Genomic DNA, 14,752 nt, shown 5'->3' on the forward strand with positions numbered 1-14,752 from the left:
TGTAATAATGAACATGTGCGTCCTCTTAATGGCTTTCTGTCCGCGTGGTATGAATGTGCCCTTCAGAAGGACAGCGAGGCTTGTTTATCTCGTCTTTGTCAAGTCTTCGCCGCTGAAAAGCGCTGATGGCTCTCTAACGATGCGCCTTTGGACGTCATGTTTTCTCAGAGTGCAGAGGACGGCAGCAGCTATGAAAGTCGAGATTTATGGTTTCCAATTGTCAGTGGTACTACTGATGATTCGCAGCGACGACGCTACCTCTGTTGTAAGCGTCGTCCCCTATGTAGCTTCTGCCTGCGCGGTGATTTTAATGATTCCTGGATCTTATCGTTGATATACCGCAGCTCAGTATACTGTCCTCCAAGGCGCGGCTGTTTTGTTTACTGTTCTTATTAAGAGTTACAGCGTTATATGTCAGTACTTTGCGCCCCTGGGAAGTGAATAAAAAACAGCAAAGTGAGTCCCGTTCATTCTTATTTGTTCTACACCCTACATAGAGTGGTATCTTATTACCATTATTACGTCCGCCTTTGTAATATTGGGATTTGAAGCGTATGGCACATGTGGCTTCAGCAAACGTGTGTGATATTCTAGCTGTCTTTTTGATGAAGGTAAAAGATAGTTTGAGAAATAAATAAAAAAAAACGCATCGCCTGGCCACTCTGGTCACAACGATATGTTTACGTTCGGTGCTATGAAGATTAAGGTAAACGCAACAGAAACTGATTAACAGCCGTGGGTTCCTTTTTGAAAGAATGTCTCTGCTTTTCGAGCTATGGTGTCTCTCAGCGGGGACAGCGCAAATGGCGAACAGTGGTTAAACACAGACATACAGACACGCACGCACACACACACGAAGAAAACAAAACAAACTGAACGCCGATTATTGTGCGTTGTGACGTGACGCCGATCCCCCATCGAAATTTATATATTTCAGGTCTGTCCGTTTCGCGTGTTTAGACCTTTGTCAAGCAGGAAATCTTGGTCGGCCATGCTCAAAACCATTAATGGCATTCGGCTCCTCATGGGCCAACTGGAGTTGTTACGCAGCTGAGCTCACTGCCATGGGTTCGGTTCAATCCTGTCTATCATAATATCTGGGCTTTTACATGCCAAAACCACGATATGATTATAAGGCACGCCGTAGAGGACGGCTCCGGAAATTTCGACCATCTGGTGTTTCTCTTGACAGTGAGGGGGGTACCAGAATCTTGGAAGAACGCTAAGATCATCTTAATTCATAAGAAAGGGGACGTCAAGGACTTGAAAAATTACAGGCCGATCAGCTTACTGTCCGTTGTTTACAAGCTGTTTACAAGGGTAATAGCTAATAGAATTAGGGCTACTTTAAAATGCAATCAACCAAAGGACCAAGCAGGATTTCGTACAGGTTGCTCGACAATAGACTGTATTCACACTACCAATCAGGTGATAGAGAAATGCGCGGAATATAACCAACCCTTGTATATAGCCTTCATAGATTACGAGAAAGCATTTGATTCGGTCGAAAGCTGAGCAGTCATGCAGGAACTTCGGAATCACGGCGTCGACGAACCATATATAAAAATACCGGAAAAAATCTATGGCGGCTCCACAGCCACCATACTCCTCCATAACGAAAGCGATAAAATTCCAATAAAGAAGGGTGTAAGACAGGGAGACGTGATCTCCCCAATGCTATTCACCGCGTGCTTACAGGTTTTCAGGACCCTAGATTGGGAAGAGTTAGAGATACGAGTTAATGGAGACTACCTTAGTAACCTACGATTCGCTGTTGACATTGCCTTGATAAGTCAATTAGGGGACGAATTGCCAATCATGATTACTGAAGTGGACAGGAAAAGCAGAACGGTAGGTCTGAAAATGAATATGCAGAAAACTAAACTAATGTTCAACAGTTTTGGAAGAGAACAACGCTTTGCGCTAGGTAGCCAAGCGCTGGAAGGGGAAAAGAAATATGTCTACTTAGGACAGGTACTGACCGCAGAGCCAAACCATGAGACTGAAGTAACTAGAAGAATAAGAATGGGGTTGAGCGCATTTGGCAGGAATACTCAAATCATAAATGATAGTTTACCACTATCCTTTAACAGCCGCATCTTACCGGTACTTACCTACGGAGCAGAAACCTGGAGGCTTACGAAGAGAGTTCTATTTAAATTGAGTGCGACGCAGCGAGCAGTGGAAAGGAAAATGATAGGCGTAACCTTAAGGCACAAGGAGAGAGGAGAGTGGGTCAGGGAACAAACGGGATTTAAGGACATCTTAGTCGAAATCAAGAGCAAGAAATGGACATAGGCAGGGCATTTAGCGCGTAGGCATAACCGCTGGTCATTAAGAGTAATAGACTGGATTTCAAGAGAAGGCAAGCGCGCGAGGGGGAGGCAGAAAGTTAGGCGGGCAGATGAGGTTAAGAAGTTTGTGGGTATAACGTGGCAGCAGCAAGCACATGCATGGTCAGCTTGATTGGCGAAACATGGGAGAGGCCTTTGCCCTGCAGTGGGCGTAGTCAGGCTGATGATGATATCGCACAACACACGAGCCTATAGCATTTCGCCTCCATTGGCATGCGAGCGTTTCGGCCGACATCGAACCCGCGACTTTCGGGTCAGCATCCGAGTACCATAACCACTTTACCACCGAGGCGGACATGCCTGTCCATGGTGGCCAAATTTCGGTGGGGGCGAAACGCGAGAACACTCGTGCGTTTAGATTTAGGTGAGTGTGAAAGAATCTCAGACACCCAGAATTAAATTCGGAGTGGCATTACGACGTATCTCGCTATGATGTCGTGATTTTGGCACCTAAAAGGCCGGTAATCTTAGTTCTCTTTAGAAACACACCGTGAGTAGAATATACTGTATATGAATATGCAGCTATTTTATCCGGATTTATCCTTTCATTTCGCAGAAGATGGAGATGCGCTCACTGGCACTATTTCGTTGAGCTCACCGTTATTTTTTTTAGTAGAAGTTGGGCGCGAGCGGCGGTTTGCACCCTGCGCAGGAGCAAAGTAGTTTCCGAGCATCGATCGCAGCAAGTGGACGTAACGTCACTTTGCGATAAATACGATTTTTTTTAAATTTTTGGCCACCGTTTCGCATGCATCATCTTGGATGCCGGCGGCCAGGTATCGCGACGGAGAGAAAAGGACAGCGTGCAAGCGAGGGATGTCCGAAGAAATGTACTTTAAAAGGGTGTAAATTTGAGCTTGTTGGCTTGGCTTCATAGCAGGGAACAGCGCAGAAACACGAGACAAGAGAGGTCGCACTAACCGACAAGGAAATTAAGTATCTCCGCACGTGATCATAGCACCGTCATGGACTAGTTGGGACGCATGCGTTGACTTCCCCCTCTCTCTTTTGTTTATTTCCTACTCCCAAAAAGCGTATATATTTGTGCACTTACGAAATAAACGCTCATGTTGTTAGCCAGCGCCAAGTCCTGTCACCTCTCTTGTCTCGTGTTTCTGCGCTGTTCCCTGCTATGATGTCCGAAGAGGAGAGAGCGCTCGTGTCAGCACCTCCAACAAAACTCACGTCATGCGCACAGAGGGCACCAGCGTCAGAAGTGCTGTTCACACCGGTGACTAGCTAAGGTTTGCGGCCAGCTTGGTCCCAAAGCGATGGTCGCAAGTGCTCGCCTTGATCAAAAAGCAACCGAATGCATAGAGTCGCTTTTTGACTTTTTGATTTCGTGAAGTCGGTAGGGGAGTTGGAAACACAGCGAAAGGGGAAAGAGAAAGTAACCAGGCGTACACTATATGTAACAGCCGCTGGCGCCACTGATAACGTCTATAATGAAGGGTGTCTCAGAAACATGAGCAGCGCGAATAAAGCCTGCCGCGTGAAGTTTCTTTCGGAAGCACGGGACTAGAACTTGTTCTGATATAGTGGACGAGCATGCAGACGTCTTAGAGTTGTGTGCATCACTTAACTGTCGGCTCCATGGGCAGCCAGAGCTGAAGAGAGAAAGAGAGAGAGAGAGAGAGATGAAAGACAGAACGGTTAACCAGGAGAAGAGGTTCTTGATGGAAAATGGAAAATAGAAAGGTGGGGGAGTGACACAGTAACTGTCTCTCAGTCGAGGACACCACAACGTTAACCAGGAAGAACAACTCTAGTTGGCAACCCTGTACTTGGGAAGGGGAAAGGGGGTGCGAAAGAATGAAAGAGGAGAAGAGAGTGTAACGACACTACAAAGTCATGGCAATAGCACTGTCTAAAAGCAACACACCAACGTTTTCGTGCTGACAGCTGCGCCGCAATTCATGCCTAGTGGTATAGAGATCGACACAATTTTGAGTAGCATCCGCTGAGATTTCGCGTCAGTAAATGCACCACACTTCTTAAACAGTGTCAGCGCCAGTGCAGCCCTGGACTGAGGGCCACACCTACAACTGTCGTCACACCATTTATCTGTTCAATAAAGCTACTTCTCCTTCTCCCGACTTTACTGGAGAAACCATATGCGTTCCTCGCAGCATGCATAGCCATGGAAAGAGTCATCGGGCTGAAAAACGTTCATGAAATAAAAAAAAAAAATGTCGTGCATTGGTTGAAAGGGGAGCGCCCCTCCAAATTTCTAGTATCGAAGCTGCGACATGCTAAAGACTTGCGCTAGAGCTTTCGTTCAGTTGAGCTGAAAAACGTAATTACACCTCCTGTATTGAGCCAGAGGGCGAAATAAGAAAAAAAAAAGCGCTTTCACTGTCTTTTTTCCTCCGCTGCAGCGCTGCCATAAGAGTTGTTTATAAAGCCCAATGCTCATGGCGCCGAATACTCGCCTTCTTTCTGTTCTTTTTGCCCCCTGGGGGATCCCTCTATTGTCTCTGTAAAGTTTTTCGACCGAAAGCTGGGCGGCGTTATTTCGGGCACGTATTTGACCGAGGCCACTTGGCCGACGCTACGCGCCGCGAAAGCGCGGCTACCGGCGGCGGCCCGCCCACGGCAATGTTGACCTTATCGAAATGGGCGCGCTCCCCGGCCTGTGTGGTGCTCTGATGCTTTGCTCATTGTTATCACAGCAACGTCATGTCAAAATATTTGCGGGCTCTGCGCGCGCCGAACTTTGCGCCACCATCTTCCACTCGGCATCGAAGCTCTTAGCGTTGTTTTTTTGCCGCACCGAATGTCCCGACAGTCACCGCTTTTGGGACTCATTCTACTGTTTTCTTCCTCTCTTTTAAAGAGTTCTCTTCTTGCACTCACGCCAGAGAGATCGTATTTTCAGAGTACCTCGATTAATATACCTGTGTAGGAGTACCAGACCGAGGTAATCTTTGTGACCTCATTAGTTTGTTTCCTGTGTAGCCTCAGGCTCCTTAAAACGGACATCGAAACGGACACCCTTCAATGGAAGACGAACTTGGCTTCGCCAAGTTCGTCTTCCATTGAAGGGTGTCCGTTTCGATACAACTGGATTCCGAGAATTGGCACGAAGGTGAGTGTGGCAAGAACAAACTTTTCGAAACAACGGTATGCGTGTTGCAGACCGTGACCGTATACGCGTTCGTAGTTTAGCACTTCCATTAATTTCTTGCTTCATATATATGCTACACGTATGCACTCCTTAAGTTGTTTCATATTATTAACTTAGTGCTCAGTGTGGTCGTTATGCATGCGCAGATATGAATACACTGGTACACACGTGCGTGGTACACACGTGTGTGTGGTACACACGTGCGTGTGTCACATGCAGCGTAGACGCACAGCATACGCCCCCCCCCCCCCCCCCCCCCCACGAAAACGCATGGTCAGACATGAAGACGTGTTCAAGGGCACCGCTTATTATGTAAATGGGCATGTCTAATCTTCCTTCTCGGGGCTTTATTTAGCGCACGCTGCCTTTCTAAATTTACACAGGATATCAGAATTTCAATGTGCAGGACGGCAATTACTATCGGCGGCACACATGCGTAATCGTTCCATATTGTTTCATTTATGGAGCAATATTTGGCTTAAATGCAGTAAAAAAAAAAAAGGCCGGCATAATCTACCTCACGATGAATGTAGACGACAGTGCGATTAGCATGGATGTATGTAGCTGCACACCGCTGCAGGCCTGCCTAGCTTAATGCTTCTATTCTCTGTTACAGTCACCTTCACTTCGCGGTATAGCTGAACACTCCTCGCCCAATGCAGACTCTGGTCCATTCGCTTCACTTCACTGTCTTTTTCTACACTCTGCTCCTTTTGATGCTGAATGTTGAACTTACATGTAACTGAAATGTTAAATGACGTGTTAAAAAACTCGTAAAGCTTCAACAGGTGAGCGTACTTCATCCCTGGCTTTGAACAGCGCCTACCTACTACATATTCACTTTATATTGCAAGTGCACTGTGGCATTATAAACACACACACACACACACACACACACACACACACACACACACACCACACACACACCACACACACACACACACACACACACACACACACACACGCACGCACGCACGCACGCACGCACACACACACACACACACACACCACACACACACCACACACACACACACTCTCTCCTCTCTCTCTCTCTCTCTCTATCTCTCTCTCTCTCTCTCTTCGCCCGGTTCATTTATAAGCTCCCAGAGCATGACGTCAGAATAAAATGTCACCTCTACAGTTTAGAAAACTGTTTTCAACAATTTGCATGTACTCGCTGTAGTGACTTAACGCTTATGTCGTTACGCTGCTAAGTACTCGGATTCCTGCGACGGCCACGAGCGAACACTTGCGGACGTCAAAAGAAACCAAGGAGAGTGAGCCAATAACTGCAACCCATGAACCATGCCACGATGACATGGTTCAAGATGGCAGCTCAAGATGGCGCAAGGGAACGCCAGGAAGTACGAGTGTCATTCCAATCCATTTACGCGTGTTTTGTCCTCCGTCACTATGAGTATATACACCGAGGCTTTGCGTGGTGCGTATACTATATAGTATATTCATGATCGAGCACATCCGCCGCCTTCTCCAGGTGATGTCAAGACGAGCGTCGCACAAGGGGTCCCGCTCATGGAACAGAATTTTTTTTCAACCTCATCTTGACCTGCACTGTGAAATAAAAGTGATGCTTAATGATTAAATGGCATTCACTGAACAGATAGTGTGACTATGTTCTTTGAAACGTCATAATTCGTGGGACGGGATTACTTGTTCGAGAAGGTGACGAGTGTCAGGTTAGGCGTCTGAAGCTTTCGTGCTTCAATTCACTCGTGTAAGAAATGGAGAGTACAACGTTGCTAAATATCCATTCATTCGGCTAAATCGCCTAAACAGTCTTCAGATTTTATACGACAAACTGCTTTGCCGTATTCTTCTTTGTTGACTAGAATGCTCCCACTGTCTAAGCATGACGATTTGTGCGCTCGTGCAAATAGACGATAGATACGTCATTCATTTCTGCTTTCTTACTTGCTGGGAGCCACCGAACCACGCTTTCATCGGCTCTAACACACGGTCGCCAGGTCACTGGCAGCCTGCGTTACAGGGTCGAAACCTCTGTGCTGTCGGACGCGGCGATTATTTCTCTTTACCGTAGCGGTCGCTGCACAGGGACGAGCGGGGTCGCTGGCCGTTTCCAATCCATTTAACCCGTTGCCGGCCTTGGTTCCTCTGACCCCTGAGTCGGTGGCTGGGGTCACAGCTACCCCACCTGGATCCCGCCGTACCCCGCGCTCTCCTCACGTGCGGTCAAGGCTTGTAACGGGGTTTGGGTTTCAAAGGGTAGGGTGTGCGCGGCCGCCAGGGTCACCGCGCTGGGCGCCAAATACGGCAATAGTCGAGACATCAGCCGGTGCATTCGGGAGCAGCGCTAATGCGTGTCGTTTTGAGGCTGCCAGGGTGACCCACCCGACCCGATGATCCCAAGCTCTGCCGGAAAGGGCGCGAACGTGGCCCTTCTGTGGAAAAAGGTCCGCATGCGCACTCTTGCGTCGAGGCCCCTTTGGCCCGACTGATTGGTATGCTTGACTTGACGCGCAGATTTCCACTAATGCCGAGAAGGCGCGGTTGTCGCCGAGCTTTGTCCGAATGGCTTCCCTGATAATTTTGTGCGTGTTCGGCAAGAATTTCGCAATGGAAAGGGAACTGTACGGCCAATTTCCTTGCTCTGCTGAACTCGTTCGTTCGCTTTCTGCTGTCGCAAATCCCGACCGTGGACGAGCCCTCTGTGCAGAGTGGCCTATAGCCGGTAGTGTGTACACTATTGAACGTAGGTTTAATAACTTAGCGTGTCCCGAGAATGCAAAAAAAAAAGGTAAATGAGTACTGCTTATTGCAACATGTGTATACAGATGGCCCCACAGAAGCCCATGTGTTCAAAACATGGCAGTTCGTGTACACTGTTGCGATATGTGTGACTGAGACACACTTGAACAGGTCGTGGTGCAATTTTAGATGATCACCTGTTCATCTGCGTGGCTTCAAAATGTTGGTGGTTCCGAAATAAGACTAAGAGTGTTAATTATGCTGCAGAGATTACCGTCAATAAACTGCACATTTGGTTAGAGTATAGATGATAACTACGGATTAAACTTGTCCACCATCTGTTCTTTAATATGCGCCTAAATTAAAGTACACAAGCGTTTTCCTTTTGACTAGTAGCTGTACGTGCCTGTGTCCACTCTGCCACAAATTCGATACGTTTCCTGCGTTCATAATCATCTGTAACGCCTTCTAAAATCATCTCCCGTTCACCTGCCCGATCTGTGTATCAGTCGATGAACGCACCACTTGCATGAGTGCATATTTCATCCTCACTTCATATTGAAATGGTGCCGGTTGAGAAGCAGCCATTTTCTGTGCATGTAGTAGCGTGCAAAATTTTACATGTCCAAAAGTTTCGAATTTGTCATCTGATGGCTCTTCTCCCCTTTGTTTTATTCACAGTTATTTCTTGTGTCCGCAGCTATGCGGTAACCGTGGTTGAATTCACCGGTGAAGATAAGGAAGCCTTAAAGGGGCCTGCAAAACTTTTTGAGCATGGTCAGAAAACACTGCCGATCGGTATAATCGAGGCTCCTGAGAACATACCAGCCAAACATTATAGCACAGCGCGCGGCCTTGAATTTGCAATTCTCAAAGTCAGTCACAAAGCGCTCGCTCTTCTCTCGACGAATGATGTCATAAACCCAAAGTACACCGCCATTGGCTGATTTGAGCATCGTGAGCTGATTAGTTACCGCGGCTGCCGCGGGATGGCGCGACGTGCCCGCGCAATCTAGTGTGCCTCAATGTCCTCCTCGCCCACCACTCCGTAGGGAGTCGAGACAACCGCGTCGTCTGCTGCAGCGTCTGCCATTTTCACGCCGGCTCCGATCCAGGGGCGCATTGACGGCGCGCGTGTGAGCTGTTTTCAGGCGGTACTGAAGCTTTGCGTAGACTATAATACTGAGGAAATGCATTAATGTGTTATCATGATTTATTAAATATTTTTTGATAATCTGCAGTCTAACAGCACTATGAAATTTGCCGCTTCGCGCGAAGATATGCTGCTGCCTGAAACCACCTTTAGACGCCCTGCGACAGCTTGTTGGCGTGATAGGTTATTTACTTTAAAACGAAAACGGCGTCGAAGGATTTTTTCTTGGGCTAGTTGGTGCTTGCTAATAATCATCATGTAGCACGAAAAGAAAAAAACGGATACACAGAACCACAAACCACCGGCGCTGCGGTTATTATTATTAGAAATGATTATTAGAAACGGCGTCGTTTGACACCGGTTGATCTTGCTCTGCGGGTCTAAAATAACGCGTTGCTCAGGTTTTAGTGTAGAGCAATGAGTAAGTGAAGGTCGAATCACCATATTACTTGGCATTTCAGCTCTTCAGGAATATTTGCGCGGCGAAGCTGTGCTGGTTCAAAACAGTCATTATGCAGCAATGATGATAAAGTTACTTGAGGAAGTGTCGACAGTAAAGGTAAACAATTAATAAATGACCAATGAATACGTGATTGTTGTCAGTATATTTTGATGCAATTGCATATTTTTGTTATCTATTATCATTTAATTGTCACACGTACGTATTTGGCAGAACTCCCGAGGCAAAAGATAAGCTAGCAAAATGACAATTTAATAAATTTCAACACGTAAAATAGCAATACCCCTCTGCGGATCTACTTGACAAGTGAAAAAAAAAAAAACAATATACATCACAAAGTGAAACGAAAATGTCTCATTTGTGCCTAATACACCACCACACGATTTCAAAGTTCACTGCAGGCTCACTCCTGCACATGCCTTGCTTGCATGCCTATTAGCTCCCTTCGCCGAGACTTGACTCAGGTGCACGCGCAGCCTCAGCCTCGCGTAGTTTGAAATTAGCAGCTTTTCCACAGCTTCTTCGCGTTGCTGACAGCAGGGGCGTAGCCAAAAATTTTTTTCGAGAGGGGGGGGGGGGCTCCTTTTTGATCTGAAGAGGGGGTCGGGCAGGCCCCCACCCGGCTACACCACTGGCTGACAGCATCCTGCCAACTTCGGCCGCTGAACCTTGTTTAGGTATGCAGTCACAACCTTCCGGCGTGATTTCATCAAAAATACGCTCTCGGTCCAACCGGTAACACATTACTATAACTAGAGAAGACAACGCGCAGCATGCCGTCCCAGTCTCTTGACGTACGAAAAGAAACAGCTTCGGTAGTCTTCCACGTCACGTGCAAGTTTGCGTGCGCTGAGTACGAATTAGGACTCCAAACGCTATTTCTGAAACTGGTACAGACACGCGCAGAACTTTACAATGGGATTTGTTTTCTGAATGCTTTACACTCACACCTAAGAGGTAGCGTAACTTGTAAATTACTTCGTACCGCGCTGTTTCTCCTCGAGAAACATTTTCCCGAACGCGATATATAAGGGAAAATCTTTCAATCACCACCCTCGAGCTACAAAAATATTGCAGAATAAAGAAATATTTTGAGGGAATTGCGTAATACTTACAATTCACAAGGACGAGGTGTTTGTAGGCTGCCAATTGTCGCGCTTGGTCTTAGCCACCCAGACAGTTCTTTTTTGGGTCCCTCAGATTACTGAACAGTCGCCGACCATATTGCTCGAGTGGTTTGAGCACAGTGGCACACAGCCAGTGGCGTTGGCAAAAATATTTTTCCGGGGGGGGGGTAGGGGGGCACCTTCTTGATACGACATTTTTTCTGGGCAGATAAGTGAGGTCGAATGTCATTTTCTGCTCTGTATCCCATGGGAAAAAATATCGGGAGGAGGGGGGGGGGCAGGGGCCCGGTGTGACCCCCCCCTCCCCCCGGCTACGCCACTGCACAAAGCAGCCAGGCATTTCACGCGAAAGCGCTCAAAGAACGCCGTAGTTACACCCGCATCAAATTCCTGCCGACTACCGTCACGTTATAGCCACGTCGCGACACGCACGCTCGGCGTGAAAATGGCGGACAGTGCTACGAAAACCAGTTTTGGCGACAGGAACTCAGTCAATGGATGTCTCCACTCTCTACGGAGGGGCGGGCGAGGAGGACATTGAGGCATTCTAGCGCAATCGCTCGCGATCACACTGAAAGTAAGCCGCGCGTTCGGAAAAAAAAAAACTGCTCAAGGTCATGACGCGCGCGTGACGTAACTTCTTTTCCCCGTACCACCCCTCCCTGCTTACTTCTAGTGCGCTCGTCGGGACGAGAGTAGAGAGAAAGCGCTTACACCGTGCGACAAATCTCTGCAACTCCGCTCGTACTTGACGGATTCCAACAATTTTTTGCGGCAGTCGATTCGAGGGGTAATATCCTCCTTTAATGAAGCCATTCGATGATTGCTTGGAAAAGTGTTGCGGGGGCCCCTTTAAGCGTGGCTTGTAGATGCTCGTGCTTTCTGTGCTATAGAAAAAAAATACAGCAGGTATGAATGGAGCACAGCACTGAACCAATAAATGACACGGAGCTGAATCGTGCTCTACATATTGGCGTTAAAGAATAAATACTGTCAGCCATAGGTGTGCGCAGGGTTCTGCATTAGGGGGGGGGGGCAAGTTTCACCGCAGCCCCCCCCCCCCCCCAACCCCCGTTGGTCGCGTCCGAAAGAAAACGAGCTCCGCAATGGATGCAAAAATCTAAAAGCTATGACGTGCTTCTCACGAAGGCCTGCCATTGGTCCCCGGCTTTCCGGGGTAAAGGTGGGAAGTAAACAGTTCTTTGAAATTCGAACGCAACATCGGGGTCCTTGGTCGCCATTATCGTCAAAAAAAAAAACATGCGTAGCCATAACCCTGCGCATTAAAAAAGTGACGTCAAAGGTCCGACTGAGTAAATGTTTGGGGCAGAATTGGCATCCTCCTTTAGATGACTGGAGAGGGGGGGGGGGGGCGCCACACCTGCCGCCCTTGTGCACACGCCTATGTTGTCAGCATTGTCCTAGCGAGAGAAAAATAAGAACTATCGCTGCACACACAAAAAAAAAGAGCGCGAACGTATGAAAAAAAGAAGAAAGGAAGGAGGCAAACAGGCACACCGAGCATCAAAGGACCTCGGCTATCAGGCGTCGTGTGCATCCAATTGAGTATACGTGCGGGCACGTCACTGCCAGAATCGCAGCAAAAGGGCGAAATGGCCGAGTGCGTGACCGACCGACGTGGATCGTGAGAGCTGCAAACAGTCGGCGAAACGGTATAGCTGCGTCAGTGGCGCACATGCTGCATGTTTGATCTGGGACCATCCCGCGCGCGGTAGCCTCGGCACCGGCGGGCGCGTGCCGGTGACGGCGCGGCGCTGTTGACCCATCGGATGAGCTGCTGCCGGATTAACGGCCCTTTAATTGTGCTCCCCATACGGTTTCCCGCGTAGTCGCACCGCCATTCCCATACGCCCCACGCAGCCATCGGGCTGGGCTTCGACGAGAGGAATTCCGCGTGCGATCTGCGTCACCGTCACGCCGTAGTGCGTTTGGTGACGCGGCAGATCTGTTTGCACCGCTGGAATACGCTCCCGCCTCCCCGGTATAGGCAGGTCCCTTCGCGCGAAGTGTACACTGTGCAGCGAAAAGGAGTCCGACGCTGTCTATAACGGCTGTAAGTGAACATGGGTGATTAACATGCAATACCGAGTTCCCTTTCCTCATTTTTTCTTTGTAGGCTTAATGCAAATTTTCGATGAATATAAGAATGTGCTGCAATACAAACATTCACATCGAGGCGGTTCTTCGGCTTAAAGGCGTGTGGTGCGAGTTCGCTTGCACAAGATGTACGAGGCGAGCGTTTAACATCACGCGAGTATCACTCTTTAATATTTATTTATTTATTTATTTATTTATTTATTTATTTATTTATTTATTTATTTATTTATACAATACTGCAGACTCTAATTGGGTCCAAGCAGGAGGGCAATACATGTTTTAATACAGAGAAGTGCTCTCATTCACAATGACCTTGCCACTTCGCGAATTAAAAACGTGAGTTCGTAATGTAATGCATTTTGCGGAGAGCAATGAACTTATAATTGCGTGTGAAATTCTTAGCTGCGGTATCGATTCTACTCGTGTAAAGAAGTGTAAAAATATGACCCATTGTTGAACACTTCAGCAAGTGTCGATCTCAGTACTCTTCATGAGATTTCGGCTTTAAGGTTGCAACCTTATGCCTGTGACGCTGTGGAGCTTGTTGCCGTTACAGATATACTAGATGCGCTTGTCGACTTCTCGAAGAGCCGGCCTCTGTAAACCATATGGACTTTACCTCCGTATTAAGTGCACAGCTGCCCATTTTGTGCTCGGATGTTTATAAATGCGTATTATTTGTCTAAGGACGCCAAGGCGTAGAGCTCTGCACTTATTGTTTATTCCCTCTGAGCATTAAACAACCTTGTAGTAGGCGCCAACAGCATTGAACTAACGCATTCCGACAGCAATGCTGTCTTAGACGAGCGAATAGCAAACGAAAGGCGGGTATACAGAACGTAAGATTGCGGCTTCAGAAAGCAAAAATATTGGCATATTCGATCCGAAATTTATCGTAGGATAAGCCCCTTTCTTTTTCAAGCGACAACAGGTGGCGCCACGGTTTTAATTCCTTGACACAGAATGCTTCGGTTTCTTTCTGTAGTCTGCCGAATGTTTAGGCCGGCGCTTCAGCGGTCCGTGAGTACACGAAACGCTCCTTTCCTAGTCTCCGCATTTTCGGGGGTACGCATGTATACATCACAATGTGATGCCTACATTTAGTTGAGCTCCAATTTTTTTGGCAGGCTTAACTAAGCTACGTCTTTTTCCGAGGCCCATTGTGTGGGCAAAACTTCAACTGTTACAGAAAATACCTTGAGTGGGCCTTTTTTCGTTCAAATCTATCGACCGATACTTCATACAGATTTCCAGTTTCTGCCGCCCCATCACACTGCTGCTCCCATTTTCTTGCAGGCAGCACTGAGTGGTGCGTGTAATAGGTATTTTTCGTTCGCTCCGTCAGATACGCATCTTCATTGCGTCAACAGGATTATGGCTAGCCGCTTAATGCAGTGGACTGGCTGAATGCAGGTCGGTGCGCAGCACGTATATAATAGGCCGCGCGGTGATCCCCTAAGCCACGGGGCCCGGCGGAGATTAAGCCGGATTAGGAACAAATCCGTCGATAGCATTCACGAGCGTTTGTTGTTTCCGCCTGCACCGAGCAGGACTCTCTTGTGATCCCGACGCCCATCCGTGTTTGCGATTGCGCCTGGGCGGCCGTGCTGCTGTACGAGGTGGCGGCGTCGCTCGGGCCACTTTTGTTCGCATTCCTTCCTTTGTCTCCTCTGCTTGCTCTTTTGC

This window comes from Rhipicephalus sanguineus, chromosome 1 (assembly GCF_013339695.2).
Source record: "Rhipicephalus sanguineus isolate Rsan-2018 chromosome 1, BIME_Rsan_1.4, whole genome shotgun sequence".
NCBI lineage: Eukaryota > Metazoa > Arthropoda > Arachnida > Ixodida > Ixodidae > Rhipicephalus > Rhipicephalus sanguineus.